Here is a 26277-nt window from a genome sequence, read left to right as displayed (position 1 = left end):
TTTTTTTTTTTTTTGAGGATTTTTATTTATTTATTTATTTGTCAGAAAGAGAAAGCACAAGCAGGGGGAGTAGCAGAGGCAGAGGGAGAAGCATGCTCCCCACTGGGCAAGGAGTCAGATGAGGGACTCTTCCCAGGCCCCTGAGATAATGATCTGAGCCAAAGGCAGACACTTAATAGACTGAGCCACCCAGGCATCCTGAATCATGCTACATCCTAATAATTAGAAGTAGATAATGAATTTGTCCTTGTTGATATGAAGCTTGCATTATAGTAGAAAAAAGATAATAAAACTAATTATATACAAAGAAAAAGTAAATACATAGTATTGTAATAATCAACTCTGTAGTCCTATTCTACACATGCTCCTTCTATACCCCAGTGATTCCATACATAACATATAGCCCCACCATTCATCAAATTGTTTATGGCTCAAATGTTGAAATAATGACTCAAACCCAACAAAAAAAATTCTATCAGCTATACCTTCAAAATACATTCCCAATCTGATTCTGTGCTTCTATCATGTGGTCCTAAGCGAGGTCACATGATCTCTTACCTCCATTACTGCTCTAACCTCCCTCATCTCCCTGGTCTTCATGCTCCCCTCCTCCCTTCTCCCCAGCATTCCTCTCCCTATCTAACAGGACAGTGAATTCTGCTACTTCTACCTCCTGAATCATTCTAAGTATGCATTTTCATTGTTATTTTCCTAATTCAGGTCTGCATTTTGACTCTACCAGTGCTAAGTCAGGGACTGTGGATCACTAAAGTCTCTGGAGACATATGTGTACATAAAACTTTCTGTAACTTCCATAAGGACATGAACGACTACTACCAAGTGGGTATAAAAAGGGAAAAAAAAAAACACACTGAAAATAGACTTCTGTAAGAATGTTGACAACATTGGCTCCATTTTTGGCCCTCCATCTTATTTTTGCCTATGCAAGGACTTCCTTCCCTCTCTACACGGTCTAGGCCCCATGGAGGCAATTGTGACCTGACTGGAATGTGGGAAAGCTTGTTCTGATCTTCCCTGTAAGGACTCACAGAGGCTCCACTTTAGATAAACTGGTAGAGATGACAGACAGACAGAAGAGTCCACTTTAAACATGTACCCTATGACCTTAACACCATGAAAGCTCCAGGAAAGCTGGAGTTTAAGGTCTGGACTGGGTGAAGAATAGCAGCAGAGAATGGGGGCAGAGAATGGCCAAGTACCCCCGGGTCTTCCCTCCTTCTGATCCCCCACCATAAATTTTCCTGAATAAAACACCTTAAAAATGGTATGGAGTGGTTTCCTTCATTTTTCAGTCTTAAAGTGCCTTCTCGGTCTGGAGGATATTTTACTAACCCTCTGCCACCTTCTAACAATTTCCAATTTGGAAAGTTGGAGCAAGTGACAGATCTCTTGACCAATGGCCCCTGGATTCTGTTTGGCCACATTTTTATACATCAGACATTATCATCACTCCCAACACTGTTCCCTTTCAAGTAAATTGATCTGATCATGTCACTATTATGCTACTACATTGATGTCTTCCTATTGTTTAAGGGGAAATATTTTAACTTCTTAGTTTGTTGTTTGGGATCTCTCTCCTTTTTTTATTTTATTTTACTTTACTTTATTTTATTTTTTTAGATTTTATTTATGTATTTGACAGACAGGAATCATAAGTAGGCAGAGAGGCAGGCAGAGGGAGAGGGAAGCAGACTCCCTTTTGAGCAGAGAGCCCAATGCGGGGCTCAGTTGCAGGAACCTGAGATCATGACCTGAGCTGAAGGCAGAGGCTTAACCCACTGAGCCACCCAGGCACCCCTTGGGATCTCTTTTGTACCATATTCATTCTTGTACCATCTGTACCTTAATTACTACTAATTTTATACCTATTAATTAGGTATAAAAAATCTTCATGACTTCTGTTTAAGCACTAATATTGTTTTTGTTCTATATCTTCTAGACAAAACATTTAAAGACCAAACAAAATTGCTGTTTCTTTGGAGCCTGATTCCTTCTATGCAAAATAAGTCAATCATTTTACTAGTACTTCCATAGTACTTATACAGTGGTCACAAAGTTACACATCATGTTTCCCCTTCAATAGGATGACCTAAGAGCAGGAACTTTAAAAATCTAAAGTACCACCACACTCTAGCATATATCCCACTGTATAGTATGCATGTAAATATTTCAACATAATTTTTTACCTTTCTGCTTTGTTTTCTTTTTTTTAATTAGAGTATAGTTAACATACAAAATTATATTAGTTTTACCATATCTTTATTTGTATTACTTAAATTTAAATTCAAACTGTTAAAGTTTATAAATTGTATACTTTAAGTATCACCTTATTTTCAAGTTTTGCTTACACATTTTGAAAGCAAATACATTACTATTTATTTATATCAATATCTTAACAAGTCTTTATTCACAACTATACTTAATTAGGGTAAGCAGCCTCCTATTTAATCTTACATCAAATCTTAATCTTAAACATTAGGTTTACCCTTCTCCAGTTCAATGTCTATTTTATAGTTAGAGAGCTAGTTTCAAAATCAGAAATTTGATTGTTTCTCCCTTGTATTACAAACCCTTTCCTATCCCAGATGGTCCAAAGTCCTTTCTATGGTTTTCCAGATCCTTCTTTCCTGGTACCTCTTCATCTCTCCTGTCTTATCTTCCTCCATTCTCAATTCTATTCTACCCTAAAGCATCAAAATGACATTCTATGCCCCAGTCATGTCAAATTTGTTTTAGTTTCCCTTTTATCAGGCACTTTTGTAAAGGTTTGGTAGTCTTTGCCTCTACTTATGTATCTTCTCCCTTCAATACCTGGGTGTTTTTTATGATCATACTCAATCTATTTATTTATTTATTTATTTATTTTTAGGGTTTTCTTTTAAGATTTTTTTTTTTTGAATTTATTTATTTGACAGACAGAGATCACAAGTAGGCTGAGAGGCAGGCAGAGAGAGAGAGGTGGAAGTAGGCTCCCCACTGAGCAGAGAGCCCGATGCAGGGCTCAATCCCAGGACCCTGGGACCATGACCTGAGCTGAAGGCAGAGGCTTTAACCCACTGAGCCACCCAGGCACCCACCCTGGTTATACTCAGTTTAAATGTTAACTAGCCCAATGCCTTTTCTAGCCAGTTCCACAGTCTCCCATCCAACAGTACTAGGTAGCTGTCCTTCCTCTCTCTCCCACTGCACCCTGTGCCTGCCACTATCAGAGCACTTACCAGGGCTTATTTTTACTTGCTGTTTATTTGTCTGTGTACTTCGCTCAATTTCAGAGTCTTTGAGTTCTTGCACTATCTTACTCATCACAGTGTCTCTAGGACTTGGCACAACCCCTAGCACATAGTAAATATTAAACAAAATTTGTTAAATGGATGAATACAAATTACTATTTAGACCTTGAACTCAGCCAAAATCTCAAGAGCAATGTTAGGAAGATCTTAGGAAAAATAAATCTCAAGATCATTTTAGGGACTATAAATGAGGAAAAAGATTATTCTGAGCTTTTGGCTGGGAGCAAGGGATTTGACCAATAGAAAAAGAGATACCCCTAGTGAAAGTAAGAAACTAAATCTAGCTTAATAAGTCCTAGTTATTTCAGAATGAAAACTTGCTGTCCCCTGGAGAAGCTAAGCAAGTAGGTATTAGTTTTCTTCATAACAAACCAAAGACAGAAGACAGATCTGTAAGGCAGAAACAAAGATTACATATCCAAATGGGGTAGGCAACCTTGAATAAGTAAATTCTCCTTTTTTATCCTATTTCAACCACAAAATAGAGAAAAAAAATTGAATTTTTCTTCAGGATCCCTGATGCCTGCTTTCTGTTTAATGAGTCTAAAAGATAACCCTCACCTCTATTACCTACTATTGCAAAATCTCCCTAAAGGTATGTCATTTTCTCTCTGACACACCCTCCATACTACCAAAACTTTCATTTCTGAAATGAAAAAGTAATCATATCGCCAATCATTTATACATCCCAACCACTGTCTTATACATCCTTGATGCTCCAGCTGGAGCATAGACTCATGTTCAATCAATCAAAATTTACCTCCTCCTCCTTGGTTTGTCCCTGAGCCATCAGTTCAAAATTTGGCCAGAATGATTAGAAGCTTAAAATATTGGCCAGAATGATTAGAAAAGAGATAATTTCTTGTTGCTGCTGCTACCAGGCTGGTAACATATCAGCCTCATCTGCATATGGTAAGAGTCAATCTGTAAGGAAGATGGTACAGAAGAGAGCAAGGCAAATAGGTAGGATGAGGATAAGGCGTGTTCCTGATTTCACCATTTGAGCCCTCAGGTCCAGTCAAATATTTATGGTAGCTTGAAGTTTTCAGTTATTATGAGTTGGTTTACTATCACTTTAATACCTCTATTCTTTTATATTTAAGTTTTAAGGTAGATCTCAACATGTATGTTTAAAATGAGAAAAATACCATTTTTTTAAGGTTGTTAAAATAATATATGAAACATTGAATAGCATATTGTATTGATTTGCATGGACTTTCAATACGTGCTACTTTCTTATCTGAATATATATAATCTTGGTAATACTATTATCTTTCCCATGGAAGCTCAAAGTACTGTCTACATTATGAAAGAAATTCATCAGGCAAATGCTTTGTTAAAGTGTAGACTGAAAGGCTTACTTATGTGAACAAGGAGAAGTTTCAAGCATTGAGATAAGCTTGGGCTCTACATTCTTTGAATCCTGACAGTCTATATTGCTGACTGTTCTTTTACACTTACTATCGCAGTTAATCCGCACAATAATCCTACTAGTTTTTATTATGCCTAATTTTAGATGACCAAGCTATATTAGTTTCCTTGCCTTTTCTAGCTTCTTGAGGCTGCCCGCATTCCTTGGGCTCACACTGACCTTTGCTTCTGTCACTTTGCCTGGGTCTGGTCTCTGACTTCAAGCTTCCAGCTTCCCTCTAATCAAGACTCTTGATTACACTGAGCCCATCCATATAATGCAGTATTAACCACCCGCTCACAAAACCCTTAACTTAATCACATCTTCTAACATTTCAGGAAACATATTCACAGGTTTTAGGAATTAGAATATAGACATATTATTAGGGGGGAATGGGCATTATCTAGCCTACAATGTAACCAATCTCTATAGAAATTAAAAGACATGTCTAAAGCCACACAGATGATTACTGTGAAGGCTGGGTTTCAACTCTATCGAGGGCAGTCTAATTCTAAAGTATGCACTCTCATCTATCACGTCTATGATATGTAGATAGTGCTTCATGGCACACTCTACAATATGATAAAAATATAGAAAACACAGTATAGATTTACTCACTGTCAGTCTCAAAAATAGTTTGCTTGGTCCTGCCTGAAGCTTTTTTCCCAGCCATAAGCTGCAGAAAAGTGAATCTGTTACTTGGAAAAGTGCATCTGTGTGCTTTCTCCAGGCGGTCCTGAGACGTCCATGTCTTTATGATTTACACTGTATACAAATCTTGGCACCCAGTTAGCTTCCTGTTGGCAAAATGACTTCGCTATATACATCATTCTTACCTTAAACGTTTGAGAAAGTCAGTCAGTCAACAAGCACTTATCGAATGTCTAAAAAAAAGCATTGCACATAAATCAATATGCTATGAGTCAATAAGATAATCACTCAAATGTCACCAATAAAAGTGGCATTCCTCAAATGAAAGCTTTCAAATGTATAGATTGTGAAAACACACACACAAAATATGACTGCACAGCTAAATTACCCTTAATAAACTGAAGCTTTAGAAGATGTCTAAATGTCTGTATGTCTACCTACCTACCCACAAACAATACATGCATATTTAAGCAAAATATTTTCAGTGAACCAACCTATTCATTCTTTTTAGATGTAACACCCAACACATGGATATGTGTGCAGTAAAAAATCAGAAAACATTTGCTGAACTAGGAGGTACTATGAGTTGTACTCTAAAGCATAAAAATGCACTCCACCTTGAGGCCTCTTAGAGATGAGAATAGCAAGTTACATGCAGCTTTCCGGTTGTATCATAATCTAATAAAGGAAACTTTAACATGGAGCTCCATCTTACTGGAATGGTCTCTCCATTCTCTTCACCTAGTTAACTCATACAGAAACCTCACGCGTGATCTTCTCCAAGGCACTTCACATTCCCATACAATCAAGGAGATGTCTCATTTACATGATTTCAGAGCACTCTGTGCTTGTCTCTATATGGTGACACAGATTATCATTCGAATTAGCTGGCTATGGATCTGTGTTGCCTATTGCAACATGACATACATGAAGACAAGGTTGCATCTTATCTACTGGTCTGCAGTCCCCAGCATGGAATCTGGCTGGAAAGAAAGAAAATGCTATGGGAACTGGAAGATGAAATGTCTGATAGTGTATAGAGGCATTTGAATTTTCTGCAGTGCTGGAAATTTCAATGCAATTAATACTCAGAACCATGTTCCTGCTTCCTCCCAGTTGATGAAACCCCTTCACTTTTACTGAGATTAGTTTAGAATGTAGGAATCAATGTTTCTTTCAAATGGAAACATATAAATTATATGTATAATTCTTTATGATAGTAATGAAAACAACAATTATGTAAGAATCATGGCCCAATAAGAAATTAAGCTTCTCAAATCATCCAGTATCACTGGCAGATGCATGCCAGCCCTTACCCCTGAAGTATTTGGAGGCCTAGAGAATGCACACTGAAATAGGCTGCATCTGTTCCAGCTCTGGGTGGCCAAACTCACTTCTAAAAATACTCTCTATCCTTGAAATGGATGAAATAAGTTGATAATCTACAACATTGTGTTGTGGGGTGCATCTGTATTTGGCTTCTATCTGTATTTGGCTTCTATCTTCCAAACATGAAATGACACAAAACATCAGAGACAGCTTTGGAGTTCTGTCCTGTGCAGGAGTGGGAGTAACGGCCTTCAAGGTAGAAGGAAAATGTACAAATTTACAGTATCTTCAGGAAAAAAGAGAAAAAAACAGTGCTGCATAAAATGAAATTGGACTGGTAGGTGTTGTACTGGAAGCTAAGTTTGGAAAGGGGGATTGGAATTTGACAATGAATGGCACTGAAAACCAAGTTAAAGAGTAAATGCTAGCAAAAAAAAAATGACATAAAAGGATTTTTAAGAGTGGGATATTTAGTAATTACTGTTTAAAAGTCATTTAAGGCTAATGCTATTTTGTTGATTTGTCATCTCTTTAGTTTATTTCTTTAGTTCATCTTCCTAGAACACTGTCCTTGCTGGTTTCTGATGCTGAAATATACATGAGAAATTTGATACTTTGATACTAATGTGAAATCATTCAGCGCCAGGCTAAAGAACTACCTCATTTGTGAGACAAGTCCAAATACTCACTCCTTAGGTACTCTTCTAGTATTCTTTCTATTTGAAGTTTCTGGAACATAGCATACTTTTTATTATAATTAGTTTTGTTTATACCTGTCTCTCCTAGTAGAATAAGAACCCCTTAAGCATAGAAGACATGTCTGATTTTGAATGACAGCAACAATGAAAACAATAATAGTAATTGTGAATAACTACATAATGTTTACTGTATGAGAGGGACATCTCTAAGCACATTATAACCTTATTTACTACTTTTTAAAAAAGATTTTATTTATTTTTTTTTTGACTGAGAGAGAGATTACAAGTAGGCAGAGAGGCAGGCAGAGAGAGAGAGCAGGGAGCCTGTTCAGCAGAGAGCCCAATGCAGGGCTGGATCCCAGGACCTGAGATCATGACCCGAGCTGAAGGCAGAGGCTTAACCCAGTGAGCTGCCCAGGCACCCCACTTATTCACTACTTTGAAAAGATGAAAATGTCACATAGAGAGGCACAAGATCATATACATTAGATGAGCCAGATTATCACCCAAAAATTCTGGATCCAGAGTTCTTGCTCTTAAACATATGTGATAATATTCTTTACCAAAACCAGGGATGGTGTTTTATATATGCTATAATCAAATAATAATAATAATATTAACAAGGCTCTCTATTTACCCAGAGACTTACCCTCAAAAAATATAGCTGATTTATTAAGACAAACATTTCTTAAGTATGTTTTATTTCAAATATGTTGTTTTCTCAGGATTCAAAAGCAAACCAGAGTCATTGCTCTTATAGGCTTTACAGCCACAAGAAATGATATATCTACAAAATGTCATTTACAAACAAGCTTTCACTCACTTAAAATGGTACCAACAGCCAAATTATGTCTTCAGTCATAATTTCTAATGACAAATGTAAACCTGGATTAGTGCTGATTATTATAGTGAAGTCATATATCCTTTCGGACATTTTATTGCTACATGCCATTAGTAAGAAAACAAATTTTAGTCAGAGCTGTGTGGTTGAGAAATTTTAACTAATTACTTTAGAGAAATTGTTTCCCTGTTCATCAGGATTTATTTATCAAAGAATGTCCAAACCAGATAGAAATTCTTCAATTGCAAGAGGGAGTAATTTTAGACCCAGAAGCAGGGCTTTGATACAATAATTCTTGACATTTGAATTCATCATGATATAATTGCTTAGGAAATAGCTGGTTACCTATAAAAGTTAAATGTACTACTCTCTTATCCATGTGAAGCAGTCAATCATATTAGTCAGTTTCTCATGTTTGCAGTTCAGTACCACAAATAAGCCATTATTTTTCTCTTGATTTAACATATAGACTTATCTACTCCTTAATTTGGTGTTAAATGAAATACAGATACTCTGGTACTGAAAATAGTTGGCTTTTTGAAAGGCAAGAGGTGAAAGAATCAAAACCCAAGGCCGTTTCTTTGGGCCCATTAACGGCTGTTCAAATTCACCAACATGGCTGGTTAATGTCTAGTTTTTTCCCAGGCTAAATTTCAAAAGGTCTTACAGACTTTTTCTGCAATCTCCTACATTATGGGTCTCTCTAATATGACTACCAATCAGATACTGCTTAATTATGGTAACAAACACATGTGTCAAATACTTTGAAGAAAAATGTCTCAACAAGTCCCATATAGTTCATTTTAAGAATCAAATTAATTTTAAAATACATTAAATAACCAAACATATTATTAGATGCCCTTTCTACTTTATACATAGCACATTTACATAAAAATACACTTGTTTATACACAATTACTTGGTCTCTGAATTTGAAACTTCTGTATTTTCTATTCATTGATTTAATTTCTTTTCTACTATTATTTATTCTAATTTTTCCAAGTTTTCATGGGACATTTTAAAAAACTCATAACTTTTTTGTATTCTACCATATTCACAATGGACACTTAGGATGTAGGTTGTAATTGTTCAACATTATCATATTTGCTTGTGGTGATATCAGATAGCATTGTCTCATTTGCAAAATGAGAACTTGAAAGAGAAACGCTATGGGAGCAAATAAACTTTACTATAAAATGTTAATAGGCTGGGAAGGTGGTAAAGAATAAGCCTATTTCAACTCCTCTAATAATATTTCCTCTTATATTCTCAAAGGAGATGGTTAAAAATGTGTTGTTAAGATGTCTGTGTAAAAGAAAAGTATCACAGACATTAATATAAATCCCAATTTCTAAATCATAATTAAAAATTATACGTAAGTCTATTTTCAATGGCTCTCCTAAGATATCTTGCATTATTCAATGAAGTAATAAGAAAGATGAAAACACCAACAATTCCTCTTGAATAACTCATCTGATTTATTATACATTTAAGTCAAGAATAAATTCTTCCTTCTCTATTGCTTCTCAGCTAAGTTACATAGATTCATAAGGAGCATAGATCCACAGAACATCTAAATTATTTATTAGGAAAGAAACGAGATTTCCCTTGGTTTATGTTAAAACCTGTGACTTTACAGTGATGGTTTTTTCAACTTGAATGCTATGTGAATAGCAACAGGAAATACAATCTGCTATTAAAATTATTAAATCAACTCTTGAAAAATAGTTAATTTGAAATTAGTTCCCAGATAAAATTAATAAGCTCTAGTAAACTTGATTATTAAATGTGCATGCTACAATATTAGGAAATCTAACATTTTCTGACAGGATTCTATTACTCTGATACTTCAAAGAAACTAAATACTTAATACCATTCAAATTCTGGAACAAGGATGAATCATTCATTTCCATATTTCTAAGCACTATCTGAGAAGAAAATTTCAGAGACATTTCATATTTTTCATGGGGTGCTAAGAAATTAAAAAAATATATAAAATCTAAGTAAATCACATTGTTTAGAGAAGTTAACAATCCATTGTTCCTGTCACGTTAGTTCATTTTTCTTTTGTCTCTTCATTCATATGGACCCTCATTTTCCTCTAAAATACGATTTATGACAACACACTGAGTGTTCTCTAAATCACTTAATTCAATTTTTTTTTTTGCCACTCTGCAGATTCAATTTTCACCTCTCATATTATTTAGTGATGGATAAATAAAAAATATTTCTCTGCAGATAGAGAATAGAATATTATAATCCCCATAAGTCATAGGTTTGGTTTCTAGCTTTGAGGACTAATGGTGCCAAAATATCTACTTTTAAAAAACGCATTATATTAAGAAGTGTGAGGTCACTTACCAGTCAGTTTATCTCTTATCATACATCTCCAAATAAAATTGACACTGAAAGAATTAAAAAAATAATAATTAAAAAACAAGAGTAAAAATATAAAAATTGACTATATCATAGTAAAACTAAATATCATATTGTTAAAGATATTTTCACACAGCTACTAAATAAATACATGGTATTAAGACAAAATGCAAGAAATAATGATCATAGAATCTACATAGATACAAATTTGCACAAACTAATCTTCATTTATAACATGGATGAAAATCAGTAAATTTTTTTTTAAAGATTTTATTTATTTATTTGACAGATTGTTCACCAAGTAGGCAGAGAGGCAGGCAGAGAGAGAGAGAGAAAGCAGGCTCCCCAAGGAGCGGAGAGCCTGATGTGGGGCTCAATCCTAGGACCCTGGAATCATGACCTGAGTCGAAGGCAGAAGCTTTAACCCACTGATCCACCCAGGTGCCCCCAAATCAGTAAATTTTTCAAAGGCATCAACTAGGTTTAGAATGCTTTAAAGATGAGAATCTTTCCAGTTAGAGTCTATGCTGACTTAATGCCTAAGCAGATATGATAAAATTAGAGATGACAAAAAAATAATAAAACACCTAGGAATAAACTTAACCAAGGAGGTAAAAGACCTGTAGTCTACAAATTGTAAAATGCCAATGAAAGAAATTGAAGATGACACAAATGGAAAGTCATTTCATGTTCATGTGTTGGAAAACAAATTTTGTTAAAATGTCCATACTAACAAAAGCAATCTACAGATTTACTGCAATGTATAGAAAAATACCAGTAGTATTTTTCACAGAACTACAACAAAAACCCCTAAAATTAGTATGGAACCACACATGACCCGAATTAGCCAAAGCAGTCTTGAAAAAGAATGAAACTGTAGGTATCACAATCCCAGATTTCAAGATATACTGTAAACCTGTAGTAATCAAAATAGTATGGTGTTGGCACAAAAACAGGCAGAGAGGTCAATGGAACAGAATAGAAAACCCACAAATGAGTCCACACCTCTATGGTCAATTAATCTTCAGCAAAGGTGGCAAGAATATGCAATGAGGAAAAGACAGTCTCATCAATAATGGTCATGGGAAAACTGGACAGTTACATGCAGAAGAATGAAACTGGACCACATCCTTACACCATAAAAAAAATAATAAACTCAAAACATATTAAGGACCTAAATGTTAGACCTGAAATCATTGAATCCTAGAAGAGAAATAGGTAGTAATTTCTCTGACATGGGCTGTCCCAGCATTTTTCTAGGTATGTCTCCTGAGGCAAGGGAGAAAAAGCAAAATAAACTACTGAGACTGCTTCAAAGTAAAAAGCTTCTGCATAGCAAAGGAAACAACCAATCATACTAAAAGACAGCCAGCTAAATGGGAGAAGATATTTACAAATGACATATCCAATGAAGGGTTAATATCCAAAATTTATCAAGAACTTACACAACTCAACACCCAAAAACCACATAGTCCAGGCAGTAGGGATGAACAAATATTTCTCCAAAGAAGACATCCAGATCATCAACAGACATATGAAAAATGCTCAACACCACTCATCATCACGGAAATGCAGATCAAAACTACAATGAGGGATCACCTCACACCTTTCAGAATGGCTAAAATCAAAAATGCAAGAAGAAAAGTGTTTGGTAAGATCGTGGAGAAAAAGGCATCCTCATCCACTGTTGGTGGCAATATAAACTGGTGCAGCCAATGTGGAAGACAGTATGGAGGTTCCTCAAGATATTTAAAATAGAAGTACCCTATGATCCAATAATTCTACTACTGAAATACATAAAGAATACAAAAACATTATTTGTATTTGAAAAGGTATATGCACCCCTATGTTTATAGCAGCATTATTTACAGTAGCCGAATTATGGAAGCAGTCCAAGTGTGCATTGCTAGATGAATGGATGAAGAAGATGTGGTGTATATATATACACACATACAAACATACACACACAATGAAATATCACGAGGCCATAAAAAGAATGAAATCTTCCCATTGGCGTCAACATAGATGGATGTAAAGAGTATAATGCTAAATGAAATAAATCAGACAGAGAAAGACAAATACCATAAGATTTTACTCAAACGAACAATGGAAAAAAGAGACAAACCAAGAAACAGACTCTTAATTATAGAGAACTGATGGTTACCAGAGGAGAGGTTGATGGAGTGATGGGTGAAATGGTGAAGGGGATTAATAGCATACTTATCATGAGGAGCACTGAGAAATGTATAGAATCATTGAATTACTCTATTATACATCTGAGGCTAATATAGCACTTTATGTTTACTTAACGCACTGGAATTAAAAAAAGATATATATTATATATATATATTATATATATAAATTTATATATATAGTTTTTAAAGCTACAATAAATACAACCGTACACACACACACACACACACACACACATATATACATGGATTGGCAGACTTTTCATCTAAACAGTGAATACTTTAGGCTTCACAGGTATGCTGTATCTTTCTCAACTACTCAACTCTGTGCATGTGAAGGAATAGATATGTGTGTGCAATTCAACTTTATTGACAAAATCAGTCAGCTGGCAAGTATTTGGCCCCAGGCCACAGTTTGCTGACTCCTGAAAAAACACACTGAGTATTACAATCCAGAAATATCAATCCTAACACAAGAAAGACAAATGAAATATAGAGAATTACTGGCACTGAATAATTAGAGCTCCTAGCTTCAGAATAAACTATGTGATTTAAAATCACCCTGTAAAAAACCTGCAGAGGTCTCAGCCCCAAATGATGAAATAGGAGAGGCAGAATAATTGTTTCTAATATTTATAATAACTACTAAAAATACATTATAAATGTAAGTTAGATACCATATTGACAATGTCTAAAATAGACTAAAAATATGATAGTAAATAGGAAATCTCATATTTTTTAAAAGAACAAACAATTATTTGTTGATTTTCATGTATGCTTTTTAAAAAATAGACTAAGTAATCGTAGATTCCTGGGACCTCACTTTTGTTTATAGGTTAGGGAATTCAGATACTAAATGAGAAAGAATAAGAGAATAGAATTAGCCAGAGTCATAAGGCCAGCTTTACAGTCTTTAGAAATGAGTTGAAAGATGAAAGTATTGTTTTAAATAAAGGTCTGATATCAGTCTGGGAAGGAGTTGTGAGGGGCTGCCTACCATAGTTTCATTGTTTTATCATTAGTTAATTAATATGTGATACTGCCCAAAACATGAGAAGAGACTGAATGCAAACATAATCAGGTATTGCATCCCCAGGGGGCTCAGTCAGTGTTGATTTTGGCTCAGGTAATGATCTCACAGTTGTGGAAATGAGTCTCATATTTGTCTCCATGATGGGTTTGAAGCCTGCTAAAGATTCTCACTCTCTCTCTCCTCCTGCCACTCCCACCTCATTCCCTCTTTAAAAATAAATAAACAAATAAATAAGCAAAATGTTAAGAAAACTACAATCAGATGTTTAGGAAGATATTAATTTTACTGTTTTGGCAATATGAAATCAACTTCAAATTGGGAAATGGATTATGCAGAAGAGAAACAATTATTTTTGTGATGGAAGAGGTTAGCAACAAAAATTTTTACTATTATTGCACTGTGGAACTGTTACATATTCATTTTTGAGTTTCTGAAAGTGGTTGTGGGTGACAGACCTTAAAATTCATTTCAGTATTTAGTGAACACCTACTCCAACCCACACCCATATAGCACTTCTACTCATGTGGCTATCTTTCATTTTGAATGGCTGGATCTCCTAGTAACTTTACCTTTATCAAAAAATGGTTCTACTGAGTGAAATAAGTCAAGCAGAGAGAGTCAATTATCATATGGTTTCACTGACTTGTGGAGCATAAGGAATAACACATAGGACATTGTGGGAAGGAGAGTAGTAGTGAGTTGGGGGAAATCAGAGGGGGAGACAAACCATGAAAGACTATGGGCTCTGAGAAACAAACTAAGGGTTTTGGAGGGGAGGGGGATAGGCGGTTGGGTGAGCCTTGTGGTGGATATTATGGAGGGCATGTATTGCATGGAGCATTGGGTGTGGTGCATAAACAATGAATTTTGAAACACTAAAAAAAATAAAAATAAAAAATAAAGACCAAACTGAGAAAAGTAGGGGAAAAAAATGGTGCTACTTGTCAGAGCCAAAAAGTATTACGGAAACATCTCTGACAAACATAAATAGTGGATTTCTTGGTCTCTTCATTCATGACTCCCACTTACAGGCCCATCGTGTCTTTCTAAAATCCATATGGTAGATTCCCAACTCCCAGTACCTCAGATTGTGACTGCACTTGGAGACATGGCCTTTACAGAGGTAATTAAAATTAAATGAGATCATTAGAATGGGCCCTAATCCAATATGAGTCGTGCCCTTATAAGGAATAAATTCAGAGACAAACATGAACATACACAGAGGACCATCCAAAGACACAGGGAGAAGAAAAGCAATCTACAAGCCAAGGAGACAGACCTCAGAGAAAAAGAAAACAAAAACACAACCCTGCCAACACCTTGATCTCCTACTTCTTTTTCCTAGAACTATGAGAAAGTAAAGTTCTGTTTTCAAGGCAACCAGTCTGTGGTATTTTGTTATGGCAGCCTTGGTAACCTATTACACTTCCTCTCTCCCCAATAGTACCAATGGAGGCGTGGCAGCAGTGCAACAGACAAGCTAAAAGTCACCTTACCCCTCCATCTCCTCCAGCTCCAGTGACTAGTAGCAATTACAGAAGTATGTCACATGCTTGGACTGAAGGAAGAATCACTGGCTACAGGTGGAGGAGGAAGGAGGAAGGCTTCCTGTAAACAGCAGTTCCCCATTTTAAGAAAAGCTATAAATTGATGTAGAAAATGTTGCTGAAATCCACGTGGTCAGAAAGTATACATTGTCCCTCTTTTTGTACATTCCTAGTTATTGGCTGCATTCCAAAGGCCAGATGTTGGGATTCCAGTTAACCATGAAACTGTCAAAAATAAGGGTTATTTCCTGAGACCTTGACAATCCACTCATCATTTCAGAGAAAACTGAGGCTCTTAAACATTAATTTGCTCAAAGTCACAAAGGTAATGATTTGTAGATGTTGTGTTTATTACAAAATCACATTGGTCCTTTTCTGAAGTTTATATACTATGGAAACCTTACCTCAGTAGGCAGTTTATTTGTTGTTTCAACAAATGTTTATTGATTGCTTGCTATGTTCCAGAGATATTTCTTATTGTTTAGGATACAGCAGTGAACAACACAGACTAAACCAGCCTCTTTGAGTTTATATTCTAACACTGGGTGATGGACAGTAAACAGTAATCATAATAGGAAATTTCATTACATAATATGTGACAAGATTAAAAGAATTAGACAGAAAAGAGAAAGTATAGCAGGGAAAAATGATGGGGGATAGCGGGCTGAAAGTTGACATGGACCAGGCCAGGAGTCAGTTTGCAATTTTAAATTGGGTATTCAAGGTAGGCTCATTGACATTTGGGCAAATAATTGAAAGAGATAAGGGAGCTAACGGAAACCTATTTCTATAAAGATTGATCCAAAGACAGAATTCCACTATGGGCCTTAAGCTTTAAGACTGGAGCCTGCCTGGCTTTTTTGAGAAACAGCAAGGTTACCAGTGTAACTGCTGCAATAGAGTGAATGACGGAGAAAGTAGTCGGAGAAGTCTGGAGGCAAATAAAGGAAGGCGACGGAACTAGACCTGATCGGGAGGGCCTCGCAGGGCGCTCATTTTACTCTAAATATAATGCAGAGCCATCACAGGGGTTTTTGTTGTAGGGGTTTTTCTAAAGGAAAAAAATATTTTGTTACTTTTTCAAATTTAAATTCAAGTTAGGTAACATACAGTGTAGTACTGATTTAGGAGTAGATTTAGTGATTCATCACTTCCATATAATACCAAGTGCTCATCACAAGTGCCCTCCTTAATGCCCATCCCCCATTTAGCACATCACCCCACCGACCTCCCCTCCATTGATCCTCAGGTTGTTCTCTATAGTTAAGAGTCTCTTATGGTTTGCCTCCCTCTCTGTTTTTATTTTTTCTCTCCTTTCCCCTATGTTCATATATTTGGTTTCTTAAATTCCACATATGAGTGAAATCATAGGATATTTGTCTTTCTGTGAGTAACTTATTTTGCTTAGCATGACATGTTCCAATTCCACCCACAACTTGTAAATGGCAAGAGCTCATTCTGATGACTAATATTCCATTATACATATATCATGGTCCACTATATACATTTATACATATGTATATTTGTGTGTAGATATATACATATATGTACATATTTATGTATATGTATGGATATATGTATGTACATATGTGTATACACATGCATGTGTGTGTACATATGTATGTATAAAATGCATATATATACCACATCATTTTTTTAAAGACAAACCAATTTTAAATTCTTTAAGATTTTTATTTATTTATTCGACAGACAGAGATCACAAGTAGGCAGAGAGGCAGGCACAGAGAGAGGGGGAAACAGACTCTCTGCTGTGCAGAGAGCCCAATGCAGGGCTCGATCGCAGGACCCCGAGACCACGACCCGAGCTGAAGGCAGAGGCTTAACCCACTAAGCCACCCAGGTGCCCCTATACCACATCATTTTTATCCATTCATCAGTGGATGGACATTTGAGCTCTTTGCATAATTTGGCTATTGTTGATAGTGTTGCTATAAAAATTGGGGTGCATGTGCCCCTCTGAATTAGCATTTTTGTATCTTTTGAATAAATACCTAATAATGCACTTCTGGGTCATAGGTTAGTTGTATTTTCAAATTTTGAGGAACCTCCACGCTGTTTTCCAGAATGGCTGTACCAGTTTGCATTACTACCAACAATGTGAGTTCCCCTACTTTTTTGAGGGTTTTATCCAGAAAGGATACTGTATTTTGTCAAATGCTTTTTCTGCATCTATTGAGAGGATTATCTGGTTCTTATCCTTTATTAATGTGGTGTATCTCATTGATTGATTTGTGGGTATTGAACTACCCCTGCAGCCCAGGGATAAATCCCACTTGATCATGGTGAAAAACACTTTTAATGTACTGTTGGATTAGATTAGTTTGTATCTTGGTGAGAATTTTTGCATCCATATTGATCAGGGATATTAGTCTCTAAGTCTTCTTTTTAATAGGGTCTTTGGTTTTGGAATCACACTAATGCTGGCCTCATAGAATTAGTTTAGAAGGTTTTTTTTGCATTTTTTTCTTTCTTTTTTTTTGGAATATTTTGGGAGATAAACATAAAATCCTTTATCTCTCCTTCTATTTTGAATGACAGTCTAGCTGGATATAGTATTCCTGGCTGCATATTTTTCCCATCTAGCAAATTGACTCTATCACACCACTTACTTCTGGCCTGCCAAGTTTCTTTGGACAGCTCTGCTGCTAACCTTCTGGGACTACCTTTGTAGTACGTAAGGACTTTTTGTTCCTAGCTACTTTCAGAATTCTCTTTATCTTTGTCTGTTCCAAGTTTCACTACTACATGTCTTGATGTTGACCCGTTTTTGCTGATTTTAAGGGAGATTCTCTGTGCCTCTTGGACTTAAAGGTCTGTTTCCTTCCCCAGCTTAGGCAAAATTCTCCGCTATAATTTGTTCAAATAAATATTCTGCCCCTTTTTTGCCACTTTTCTTCTGGAAGCCCTATGATATGAATATCATTGCACTTTTGTGGAATTGCTGAGCTCCCTAAGTCTGTATTTATAATCTAATAGTTTTCTTTCCTTCTTCTTTTCAGCTTCATTATTGTCCATACCTTTATCTTCTGTATCACCTATTTGTTCTTCTGCTTCTTCCATCCTCATTGTGATTATATCCAGTCAGTTTTATATCTCAAGTTATAGCATTATTTACTTTAGTCTTATTAGTTTTTAGGTCTTTTATCTCTGCAGCACGAATTTCTCTGGTGCCTTCAAGGCTTTCAGTCCCTAGTATTCTTATGACTGTTGTTCTAAATTCCTATTCAGATATATTGCTTATACCTGTTTTGAGCAAATCCTTGGCTGTGATTTCTTCTTGATCTTTCTTTTTGGGAGAATTCCTCCATCTTGCCATTATGTCTTAATTTCCATCTTTTGCTTATTATGAAAGCCTGTTATGTTTCCTGCTCATAAGAGTGATACTATGTTAAGAAGGGGGTCATAGAGTGTCCACGGTCTGACACTTCAGGAGGTGTTTCTGGTGTATGCTGTATGCACTCTGCTATTGTGTTTTGGCTGCCCTTTCCCACAGGTCAATCCTCTGCAGAATTCCTCTTTGCTCACAGTGGGGAGTCTATAGCCCTTCAACTAGGTGTGCTTTAGAGCTGACTCAAGGAAAAAAGAAAAGAAAAGGAACCAAAAAAAGCAAACAAAAGTCTATAATCCTAATTCCAAAGAAAAAGAAGGAAAAAAGAAAAGGAGAGTGAGAAACCTAATTCAAAAAACAAGGAAACAGAACTGTAAGTGAATAAAAACTGTAAGCCTGATTCCAAAGAAAAAAGAAAACCAATTAAAAAATTGTTGTTGTTGTTGTTGTTTTTTTAATTAAAAAAAAATCCGAGCCATATTTCCACCAGAAGTGAAGCTGGTGCTGTGGAGCACTCTATGATCAGCAGACTTGGTACATGTGGGGAGCCTGTGTTTGTCTTCTGAGGGAGGGGCCTGCTGCACTGGTTCACATTCAGACCTGCCCCAGTAAAATTCCCCTGCTGGGCACAGGGGAACAGGATTTGGTTTAAGTGACTCCCATCTCCACTGGAGGTATTGTCTTTCTCTCTGAAGTCTCACCATGCTCATGGAGGTGGGAGGGGCATGGAAGATGGTGTCACCCCACCCTCTTGACCTCAGGGAGAGGAACTGGAGACCACAGCTGCTCAAGAGGTCTCAGAGAAGCCAATCATCTCCCCTCCTATGTCCTAGGCTTTCATCAGGTCCCTGCCCTCAAACTGTGTCCAGGCCATCAGTATGCCTGGTACCACAGTTCTCCTGTGTTTTATCTCTGGCTGACAGATGGGACTCAAAACCCTAAACCTACAGAACCCATCAAAGTGCAGACCTGTTCCCTCCCCTAGAGGAGAGCCTCTTAATGGTGAGCTGGCATCACTGTGTACCAGAAAAGTAGTCATACAGCCATAGAAGTGCCTGGAGTTGATGCTGATGCACAGTAAAAAGCTGCAAAAAGGTTATCTGCCCTCTGTGCATGCCTCTGTCTTCTGCTGTTGAACAGCTTCTCAGTGGTGCCCAGTGGGTCCTTTGTCCCTGGAGAGACAACATGCCCTCTTCCAAATTTACTCCAGGAAAGAGAATGTCCAGTGAAACCCAAGAGATCTGCACACCACAGCATCTTGCACGCTGTTCTCTCTTCCTGACTTCTATAAAAAGGGCTCCTTCCCCTCCCCAGCACTACTGCTTTTCTCTCCCCCAAATCATGTCTCCAAACCTCGCATCTGCCATGGTCCTCTCCCTCCAATTGTGCAGAATGTTTTCTTAATTCTCAGACTGATTTCTTAGTTGTTCAAAATGATTTGATTTTGGTCTGTGTTCGAAGGATGAGGCAAGCCCAGGGTCCCCCTGCTACTCAGCCATCTTAACTCCTCCCCTCCCATTATAGGCTTTTGACGAAAAATTAATTATTATTAGAGAAATGTTCTGGCTGCTACAGAGCAGAGATCTGAGTTTTAGGCAGGTTGTAAGCAGGGACAGGAGTTAGGAAGTTACTGCAGTAATCCTCAAGAAAGATGGTCGTGGCTTGGACCATGGTAGCAGCAACAGAAATGAGAAACAAATAATTATTGATGTATTTTAAAGATATTAGAAATGTGAAGATATCCTGGCATATTAGATATGGGTTCAGAGAGAACAAGGGAAGGAACTTGCTGTGTTAATATGTGAACTCTTTCCATTAAGGTTTCTCTTTTATATAATACCTGTTTCATGGTGTGATAAAGCCTAAACTTTGAAGAAAGGTAAATGTGGGGTTGATTTCTGGCCCTACTATGTATTAGACATCTCTTTCAACAAAATAGTGCAATGATTAAGAGCTCAAGCCTGATGTCTTATGATTCTTTATGTGAAAGCTGGCTCTTTCACTAAGTAAATTTGAGCAATTTATTTGACCCTCTAATCCTCAGTATCCTTATTATATAACTGGGGTCATAAACATAATTACTAGAGAAACACACACAAAGAGGTGGGGAGGGAGAAAGAATGTATTACATCTGCTAAGGCCTATTGAACAGTATCAACTCCGTGACAAACATAGCAGGTGTGGTAGATTGAATTTATAGCTCCAATGCTTCCTCCTGCCCCACAGCCTCACCCCTTGCCATGTAATTTTGTAGTTGCTTCTTCTAAAGAGGAAAAGTCTACTTCTTTACTGCTCAACTTTGGGTTGAGTCCTGTGTCTTACTTTGGCCTGTAGAATGAGGCACAAGTGCCAGTGTGATGATTCTAAGCCTAGTCCTTAAAAAGCTTTGGGCATTTTTTTTTTTTTTAAGATTTTATTTATTTATTTGACAGGCAGAGATCACAAGCAGGCAGAGAGGCAGGCAGAGAGAGAGGAGGAAGCAGGCTCCCAGCCGAGCAGAGAGCCCAATGCGGGGCTCAATCCCTGGACTCTGGGATCATGACCTGAGCCAAAAGCAGAGGCTTTAACCCACTGAGCCACCCAGGTGCCCCACTTTGGGCATTTCTACTTTTCCTTTTGCACCTCTCTCCTGGATTCCCCCTGAAAATGAGAGCATTCTGGGGCAGAGCACATTCCTCAGATCCTTGACCTGCAGCTGGAAATAGAGTAGCTTCAGCGACCTCACAGCAGAGCTGCCCAGTCAGAGCCCAGAGGAACCCCAACCAACCGCGAGATATTTGTAAGAACCAACAGTTGGTCTTTTCAGTCACTGAGTTTGGGGATGCTTTGTTGCACAGTTATAGCTCAGTAATACAGTAGACATTGACTAATCCCAGACTATTTTCTTAACATTTGGATTAAAACAAAAACCAAACAACCTGTCAATTGAATAGCCTTCCTTTGCTCTATTGCTTTTAATACTTAAGTGCTGAGAGCAAATTCTACAAAACAAAATACCAAATTCTACATTACACGAGTCTAAGAGTTAATTAACTCCTCCCTCTTTAAGTTATAGAATATCTTAGAGAGTTTAGTAATACCTTAGAGAGTTTCAAACAGGTTTGCCAGCCAGAGCCAGCATCTGAGCAATATTCCTGACTATACCAGAACACTCCCTCTAACTCAGTGTAAATACAGTATGGGATGGAGCTACTTTAAGCCAATTCTTCCCAAATGAAGTATGCCTCAAAGAAAAGATAAAATATTCTCTAGTGTGTGTTGGGGGTGTATATTGCTCTCACTGAGGTTATTACTTTATTTTAAATAATGGTTAAGTGATACAGAGAGAGAATGTGTTTGTCCTCCTTACTTGTGGATTTTGTGTTTATAAATTTGCGTACTAGCTGAAATAGATACATAATCTCAAATCAATATATGAGACTTTCAGTCATTTGCAGACATGTGCAAAGTGGTGAGAATTTTGTCTCCTGGTGACTGGTGAGCCTGTTCCCAGCTGCAGTTGAACAAGGCACAATCAGCACTACTGGAAACAAGTGTGTCCTTTTCATGGTCTATTTAGTGCCATGTTTTCTCATTTTTGAGCTTTTTATTGGTGATTTCACTGTTTAAAATGGGCCCCACGTGTAGGGCTAAAGTGGTATCAAGGCTGTGATGTGCCTTATGGAGAAAATACGTAAGTTAGATAATTCATGTTCAGGCATGAATTACAGTGATGGTAACTGTGATTTAGTGTGAATGAATCAACAATACGTAATAAGGGCTCTTTACACATAAAACAAGGTTATCCATTGGTCAGCGGACAAAAATATTGTGACCAGAGGTTTAGAAAACTGTACTCTATGTTTTTGCTAGCAATAGTGGTTTAGTATTTGCTAGTATAGTATTTGTGGTCACTACAGAACAAAACTACAGCAAATAGTGGGAACTGACTATGTGTACATATGTAATTTTTATGTATAAATTCATATACCTGTATATCTCCCAATATTGACCACATATCTTCCTTAGAATGGGATTTTAATGATACCCCCCAATAGTTTCAATCACCATACAATTCTTTACAGATAAAAGCTACTACTTTCTGTAAGGCAAGCCTAGGACCCGTCATGAAAAGATGGTGAGAGACAATTTTCTTAACTGTATCAGTCATTTAGGTCTTCATCTTTTTAAACTTCTTGGGTTGTAACACTTAAATGAGTGAGATTATTACCATGAGAGTCAGTGGGAGAAAGAAAATCTAAATGACTGTCCCAAACTTACTTATAAAGCAACATGTCAAAAAGAGTTAAATATCTCATTAAAATAAGGATTATGAAAAGATTTAATGAGAAGTATCAAGGGCAACAACTTATCCCTGAAAACACCATTTCTTCACTGGATTCCCTTGTCTTTTGGAACGGAAAGCATTTTCTATGTATCTCATTATTGCATGGAAACTCTATTGCAATAATCTTATTACTTTTGTCTTTGATCTCTCAATCCCTCGCCTAGTGTCTGCCACACAGTAAGTGCTCAGTGCATGTCGTGAAAAAGAACGGAATATTTAGCTGTCACCACATGACACTGGAACTTCATATATATTTTTCATGCATATGTATGTGTGCATATAATTTGTGATATTTAAAAGACAGCATTAACCTCAGTATAAACAACCCCAATCAAATGCTTTACCTCACACTCCTAAGGAATTTCTTGTTAAATTTATGTCCACCTAAGACCAGTAAAGTTTTTGGAGGAGTTCATTGAGAGGACATGACTGCTGATTGAGCCGGACCCAGGAAATCTGAGACTCCTCATCCCCCTCTGTTGTCCTTGGAATATATGCTCCGCCCACTGTTCCCACAGCTGGAGTCATTATAAGGACACAGCCTTAGAGAGTAATGTGTTGTTGAAACCATCCAGAAGGTATACATGACTGACCCCAATTAAGGCCTCCAGAGGTTCTCTCAGGTGGGTTGAGAGATCTACTTGTCTTGTGGCCACCCAAAACAAGCCTTCCATGTGAGTTCTCTTGTTTATTACACCTGCCTCCTATCAGTTTGGAGTGGCCTGCCTCTTTCTTTGGTCTTTTCCTTGCCCTTTGTGTGGGGGACTGTTTTGCAAACCAACACCAGTGTGGTGGAAAGAGCATGATCTTTATTAAATAGGGCTTTACATTCTGGTTCTACCATTTACCCATCATGAAACTTCCAAAAAGCTACAAGACTTTTCTGATCTTCAGCTTCTTTATATATAAAATGGGTGGTAGGATAAAACGACTCAAGAGAGCTGTGTGGATTGTGCCAGATCCTACATGTAAAGATGACTGCATATAGTATCCACTTTATACCTGCTAGTGCTTTTCTCCCTAAGGTCTTACTTATGTGCATACCTTCAAATAGTCCAATGATAAATTTACTTCACATAGAGATGATCGTTGTAGTTGTTTTAATTTTCAGAAATGTAGGAATCTGGATTGCAGCTGGGGGGCTGTGAATTATCAAAAAAAAGTCTCTGCTATAGGCAATAATTTTAATGTTAATTAACTCCATCTGGAAGGAAAAGCAGGTGTTGAAATTGATCACTTAAGTACAGAAAGCAAAGGCTGTTTACTAAACTCTCCCTAAATTAATTTGGCTGAGCTTGTGGTTAAATTGCTTTCAAGTCACTTTTCTATAAATGCCTTATACCAAATGCTGAAATTGGAAAAAGAAGTAGACCAAGCAGATTTTAATGAAATGTAACAAACTGGACTGAAAGGTCACCCAAAAATAAAAATTGTATATTTTTTTAAATGAAAAAAGGCAACATTTTTGCTTCAATAGCAGGTAGAATTTGAGCAAAAGCCTATGGCAATTTTCATGTGTTGTTCTCAAATCACCTGAATCAAATCAAAATGTGCGCCCTAGGAAAAAAATTGGCCTGCACTCTCTATTAGAACAATTGAATCAGATGTGCCAGGAAGTTCCAGGAATCTGCATTTAATAAGTCAGGTAACTTTTATTCTCACTAAAATTTCAGAATCACTGTCCTAAGGATGGAGAGATACCAAATCACACAATAGTGATACAGGGTACTAGAACGATGACAGATTAGTATCATGATTGTCTGAGAAGGTAAAACACAATATGGAAGCTTGGAAAAATATCAATAAACAAATCTACATTTACCATTTATGAAAATATTAATACAATGATAGTGGTCATTCAATTTCTTTGCCTTCTATCATCACCTAACTCCTCAATAGAAAGCCCAGATTCCTGAAACTTCTTTCCAAAGCCTTGCATAATCTGATTTGATTGTCCATTCAACTCCAAAGTGCAGTCCTAAACCAGCAGCATCAGTATCACCCATACTCAGAGAATCAGAAGTTCTGGGGCAGAGCCCAGCAATCTGTGTTTTAGCAAGGTCTCCAGATGATTCTGATGCAGACTAAAGTTTGAACACTATGCACCCTTCTTGGTTCATCATGATTCATCAGATTTTCAGCTGCTGCTGTGAGCAAGGCATTAGGGATGAGACTACTGTGGGAAATATAACTGGGTCTTACTTCCACTGTTAGATGGGGTATCAGCTCTAATTGTAAAATAATTAAGTTCTGGGGATTTAATGTACAGCATGGTGCCTGTAATTAATAATACTGTGCTGTATACTTGAAAGTTTCTATGAGAGTAAAGCTTTAACGTTCTCACCATAACAAAAACAAAATGGCAGTAATGTGAAGTAAAGGATGGGTTAACATTTCTGTGGGGGAACATTTCACAATATAACATGTATCAAATCACTACATCATACAGCTTAAACTTAAACAATGGTATATGTCGATTTTATCTCAAAACTAGAAATAAAAGAGAAAATTGCATGAAAAAAAAAAAAGCTTTTGATAGGATCTGCTAATGTCTCCAACTATGAAAGAACCAACACTTACTGAGTATTTACTACATGTTATTCTCTCTTCTGAGTGCTTTGCTTTTGTTGTCTAATTAATCCTCACTACAATCTAAGGATACAGGATTGATTATTATCACTCCTTGACACAATGACACTGTGACACAGAAAGGTCAAACAATACCATCAAAGTCACATGGCAGCTAAGGGATGGAGTCAGAAATTGAACTCAGTCTGTCTCTAGAGTTCACATTCTTCATCACTCTACAAACTGCCTTCAGGAAATCTTAGCAATTCTCACACATTACTTGAAGAATTCTTAGCCCTGACTAAGACAAAGACAGTGCCCCAAACTGGTAAAAGAGTAGGATTTTAAAGACCATAATATTCAGTATTTTACACTAGTGTAAATTTGTTCCTAATATCCTACCTTTTTTTTTCTACCTTTTTTTAAAAAATCATCTCAAAGTCTGCCTATCTTAAGGTTTCTATTAAAACAGGCTTTATTAGGCCTTTCAGCTGTGTGAACTTAAAGCAAAACACAGTGTATCAGAGCCTCAGTGTCCCTATGTATAGACTGAAGATAACAGTATTATTTAACCTTAGAGAAATAGGATGGGAATAGACGTGAAAGTGCATTTTAAACTTCAAAACACTGTTATATGCTTGTAAT

At 36.8% G+C, this 26277-nt stretch overlaps 1 long non-coding RNA gene across 1 annotated transcript in view; it reads right to left on the bottom strand.

Annotated features, from left to right (window-relative positions):
- The window catches only part of LOC309873624, a 754649-nt gene that overhangs the window by 360878 nt on the left and 367494 nt on the right, over window positions 1-26277 (bottom strand). The window contains exon 2 of the long non-coding RNA XR_014316436.1: window positions 10602-10645. This is a non-coding gene — a long non-coding RNA (uncharacterized lncRNA). The remainder of the gene's footprint in view (window positions 1-10601; window positions 10646-26277) is intronic.

The sequence above is a fragment of the Mustela nivalis genome (assembly GCF_964662115.1).
Source record: "Mustela nivalis genome assembly, chromosome: 9".
NCBI classification, from domain to species: domain Eukaryota; kingdom Metazoa; phylum Chordata; class Mammalia; order Carnivora; family Mustelidae; genus Mustela; species Mustela nivalis.
This window is presented reverse-complemented; position numbering and strand designations above follow the sequence as displayed.